Source organism: Polyergus mexicanus, unplaced genomic scaffold (genome assembly GCF_030449975.1).
Source record: "Polyergus mexicanus isolate NDT 795.1 unplaced genomic scaffold, iyPolMexi1.0 SCAF_12, whole genome shotgun sequence".
In the NCBI taxonomy this organism is placed as follows: Eukaryota; Metazoa; Arthropoda; class Insecta; order Hymenoptera; family Formicidae; genus Polyergus; species Polyergus mexicanus.
Window position 1 is genome coordinate 8299242 of NW_027223332.1, and position 6000 is coordinate 8305241.

A 6000-nucleotide genomic window follows, 5' to 3' on the forward strand; every position below is an offset into this window, starting at 1 on the left:
TAGGTCAACTCATTATCTCTCTTACTTTTTCTTTTCTTTTTTCTTTCTTCCTCTCTCTCTCTCTCTCTCTCTCTCTCTTTCAGATTAAGAACTGAGTTGTAATAAAATGCCTCAGTTCCGCAAAATCGACCCTCGAGGGGAATTAATCTATTCCGACGCAATCATTCAATCTTCTCGGATTGCAATTTTTTACATTCTCGGACCTCTCTCTCTCTCGCTCTTTCTCTTTCTCTCTCTGTCTATCTGGTCTGTCTCTCTCCCTCTGTATACGGCACGAATATGCTCGGGCTAACGAATTTGGTGGAGCTCGACATTTGATTTCATCGAATGACCTACACCGCGGATGGCTTTTCATAAAATCTACACTCTCACATAGCGATCAATTGATTCAAAAATAGGGTAGGTCAATTCGTCGCGGCTTTCGAATCGAAGCGCGCAACGATCAGCGGTCGATTGTAATGGCGATAAATTGCCGGGGAATTACAGATGCTACATACGCAGTTACATTGGTGACGAGTGAAACTAGTATATCGAAGAGGATTTCTTGAAAATGGACATTTTATAGAGCAGTTCATTAGCGAAAGGATCAAAGGTAGCATTTTCGTTACTTCAACGCGAACGTGCAATATGATACAAGAGAGATTTTGAAATATAATCGATAACGTTCAAAAAAAGAAAGAAATAATTACGGCCCACGATAACGTACGTCAATGGCATAATATCAATAATTGACGTGTAATTTTACAATATTGAATCAATTATGACTTATGAGATTTTTATACATACAATAATCTTGCATTGCAAAATTATTTCTAAAATTATACGGCTGAGAGAATTACAATTCTGTGAATATTTTTGTTCCAAAGAAACGAATATAACAGAATTTGATGCAGAATATATCTTTCTACGCGAAAAAGCTGTTGTTAAAATGTTAATTTTTCCAACTGGTTTTGTATAATATACGTATACAATTGTCACGTTCAATTACGAAACGCTGTGTAGAAGTGACACAATAAGAGGATACAAGATTACATAACGCGATATATAATAGAAATGGTGCAAAACATAAATAAAGAGAAAATGCTGAAACGTGATGAGAAACGAAGAAAGAAATTCCAAAATTCCGCGTCCGTATTACCCCAGCCATCTTTATTCTCAAGGTCTCGGTATTAATCTCGCGATTATTAATTGCGACGACATTATTAATACGCGCCTCGACAGGTCGTCGGGAAGAGAACGGGGGAGACAGCGCGACAACGTTGGCGGGGATCGCTTTAAAATGCGCGAGGAATGCGCGGGCGAGGACGTAAAGGAGGAAACCGACTCTACGACGAAGGTCACGGAAGCGGCGATAATGAAAGGAGTTAATCACTCCAACCAGACAGTACTGGTGACAATGTGCCGGGCTCGAAGTACGGGGACTTCGTATTTAGGGACACGAACTATTCGCGGATGCGCAGTTTTCGCCTGTGCAAATGCACTCTCGAAATTCGCGAGCCCACGAGATAACGTCTCCGACTGTAAAAATGTGAGACACGTAATGCGTATCTTCGAGATGTTTTATTAGAGGATATATCCCGCGCTGTTTTCATCTTCGCTGTGTTATTTTTCGGTAAATAATAACCTCGCTCGTATACTCTTCGTGTAGCCCGCGCGTGTGTATTTCACGTTTAAGAATATTTACAGACTAGAGAAGGTATTATAAAAGGCGGAATGATTTGTCATTGGAAATATACAGAGCACATAATGGTATTAAACGCGGCTATGCATCAAGCAACGCGCGTCGCGTAAAAAAAAAAAAGAAAAGAAAAAAAATAACAGGAAAAAAAGAAAGAATGGAAGAAAGATTTCCTTTTCCTTCCTCTCCATATAATTCGTCGTAAGCGTTAGGACAGATCACAAGAGAGGAAGAAAGTATCGCCAGCTGTAGCGTCCCCCGAGGACCTTCGTAACGTTGAACCAAAGGAATAACTTATGCCTCCGCCTCTCCGCGGTGTCGAAAGAAAAATGCGTTTGCACCAAGCCAGCGATCGGAGGGAAGGAAATGGATGATGGAGATACAATTCTAGGGTTGCCGACGGAATCTTAAATCACGATTCTTATGGTGAATTGTACGAGGCGTCGCGTTTCCCGCGAAACTTACGCAGCTGCTTAAAAAACATCGTAAAATTTCCTTCCTCTCGCGCAGGAAGCGACTACTCCAATTATCCAAGAAGCCTCAAAATTTTAATTGGCTAGACGATTGCGTTACTTAAATAAACTTTAAAGGACTATCTTCGTCGTATCGCTAACTTTGCTGTATCATATACATAATTGTACTATTAATTTTACAAAATTAAACGGTTATAGATACTATATGAATATTATATATAACATATATCTCATGTATTTAAAACTGTTATATTATTTGTCTGAAAAAAATTAAAATTACACTTTCATCAAATTTGCACAACATATATTTTTTTATATTGAAAATATTTTCTTTAAATTATGCGCGATAAGAGAGAATCGATATATCTCAATATTAATGAAATCAATTTTATCAGAAATAATACGATACTCATTTGCAGGATCCAACTTTTCCTGTGTCAGTTTAGGGCGGGTTCCGGATTTCTCGCTCTACTGCCGTCACCCTCGCGAAATCGCAATCTCTCGACGGCGTCGCCGTAGAATCTAATGAATTTGAACCGTCAATAATACGCGCGGTACGCTGGAGGGGACAATTTACCCCAAACACACACATATATATATATATATATACGCACACACAGACGAGAGAATGTATTCCGGTCTGTCGCTGCTTCGTCCACGTGCATTCGCGCGCACGGACAAAAGAGTCCCCGATCGACGTGCATGAGAGGCGACCGCGCGGGCGCGGATGCAGTCACTGTGAAATTAACGAATTTTTCACGATGGACACATTAACCGTTGCCGGCCGGGTCAGCAAAAATGCTTCCCGATGCTTTATGACAACAATGCGAACGATATTCCGCGAAAGAACGAGTATGATGATAAATTGAATTTACTGTCGCGCGGTGGCGGGGACGAATTTATGGCGAATACAAGAGTCGCGGGAAGATTTTTTTTCGCCAGAATCCAAATTCTTTTACGGATCTTATAACGGAGAAATATTGTTGACCCACAATATCATTTCTGCATTACTAGTATAAAGTATGAGTACGAAGAGTTTAATAGTTGGCACGATTCTCTTTTACCTATTTCCGTATCCCACGGTTTCTTTGATTAAACCTCTCGACAATTTATACTACTGTTTCCGTTCTCCGAGCGCGAATTTGCGGCGCGATATGCATATCGCATCGCGGTGATAATTACGAATTCCGCACCGTAAAGTCGTTCTTCGATTATTCGACGACAATAGTTGGGCGCGCGATTCTTTCGCAGAGCGATCCAATTAACTTTCGAAGGTGTATATATGTATATACGCCTCCCCCTCTTCCCTGGTCGAAATTAACATCCGGTTGCGTTCCGAAGTCGAGACTCTCGAAAAAAATCCCGGTAACGGAGGAGCGGGAGGCGCCTCCTCCGTTAAATTCCCATCTCTACCCGCGCACCTACGACCGTTGCACGGAGGCTAATAGGATTCGCGAAATTAATTACCCGCATTTACATAAGCCCCCGTAAACGTTTTTCTTTTCTTCCCTGGCCCGAGCCTCCGGCCTCGCTTACCTTCCGCCGCCGCCCCCGCCGCCGACCGGCATGCAGGGAGAGGCGGACGAATAATTCTCGTAGAGAAATTCGTGATTACGTTAACGATATCTCTCCCCGCTCTGTATCCTCCCCCCTTCCTCGCGTCCTCCCATTTCATTCCGGCTGTAGCGAGCCGAGTCGCTGCGTTACGCCTTTGCGTTTTAGGTCGTCACGACATTGTGTCCCTCGCGTCGTCGTGCCGCGTCGTCGGCAACAGCAGCCGCGACACGGGTAACGAGATTTGTCGTCCAGGATAATTAGATTATCCGCACTCCGGACGGGCCCGACGGTCTGGCGTAGTCGGCGTCAGTATGAGACGAGGAGGGTAAAACGGGCGCGCCCCGTCCGCGCCGCAGAGGCGACAACATCGTCCAGGTAAACGTCTGTTTGCTAATTTTTGAGAAAAGGGACACGGAAGGAAGGGAAAAATGCTCCCGCTGCGATGTCACATGGCGCCTGACTGTCACGGGAGACGATCGCGGCCCTCGTGAGCTCGGAAGCGGCATTTTAAACTCGGACGAGAAGGGGAATAAGATTAAGATAGATTAGATTAAACTTAAGCAAAAGAGATAAGATTTTTGTTTTAAGATATTTTAATTTTAAATTAATGTTAAATAATTTGTATTTTTTTAGCTAATAATTTAAATGTCGAAAAAATTAAAGGAAAAATTATGTTAAAAATTGACAAGAAATTATGCCTTAGATTTCTTTAAATCTATAAAAGAGAAATTTTATTTTTGGCTACGCAATATATAATATGCTTGAGATACCTCTATAAGTACAATGATATTAATTGCAATAAAGTTACACTTTGGAGTATTCTAACATATAAATGAAAATTTAATTAATTAAAGTCTTTCTCGTACAATGTCAAATAAAAATCTAATAATCATAAATAAATAATCATAAATTAAATTTTAAAATAAAAAAGATTAAATTGAAAGTTGATAAAAATTACACATCTTTATAAATTTCTTCGAGTTTGTAAGGGATTTTACTTCCATCCAACGATAAGAGATATTAAGCTTGAGATATCTATATAAATGCAACGGTATTGTAATAAAATTGCATCGTACAGCACGCTATAACGTATAAACGGATATTTCATAGAGTCACGCTTACAGTTTTCGGTAACACAATTACGTATGCACGCCGTCTCACGGTACCATGAAAGCGAATAGGACAGAGGAAACGTGAAGTAATTACTCGCAATCTATTCTACGTATTCGCGCGGACTAAGTGTATACATATATCGCACCCGGTATAACGAGAGAGGCCATCTTATCAACCGACGCATGTACATGTCCAATCAATTTTCAACGCGGCGGCATACACCGCTTTTGTGTTAATATCTATTATTCAGTATCCCGGAGGCTACATTCTACCCTCACGCATCGCACACGCCTGATCTCCTCGTAACAATGGCGGCAATGGGATACCACGGAATTTCCATCCATTGCGCGTTCCCGACCCCAGCTTTTTCCAGATCAAAAACCGCTGAATTCTTGCTTCAACTTCTGATGTCTGATGACGAGTCGGATCTCCAAGCGAAGCGCTTTGACGGTGTAATGCGCGCGTCGCCATTTTTTTGAGATTTAATCTAACCGAACGAGACGTCCGGATCACGAAAGATACGCGAATAAAAGCTTCAAAGCTGCAACAGCAGACGATCTTTAGTGGCGACATGATCGAATGTTACCGGATGATATTTCATCTCGTCACTGGATCGCAAAATCTTACTGAAACATTATATGCGCGTGTGCTATTGTAATTATTTATTTTTTCTAAATTTAAAAACTATATAAGTTTGCAAGTTTTTTATCCTACATGTTAATACACGAAAAAATAATTGACAGTAACTGTCAAAAATGTCTGTAGGGAGAAAAAATTACTACAGAATATTTTATATGCTGTGGTAGAATAAAGCTTCTATCTATTCTTATATTTAATCATATCTTTTGATTAAAGCATCTAGAAACTATGTAGTATTTTAAATATAAAAAAAAATTATAATATCTTAAATATAAAAATTTATTGGTACTTTTGTTATTCAATATTGATACAAACTTAAAATTGCGACTAATCTATATATAAAAAAAAAAAATGATATTATTAAAAATATAATTATATATTTATATTTATAGTATTATTTTAATGTTAAATCCATAAATTATATTGAGACAACGATAAAAAAAATTAGTCATAAGTAAATACAAGTTAACAATATAACTTTTTTGTGACATTCTACATTTTGATAAAAGTTTAATCACTTTTCTTAACGTATAAGTTAAC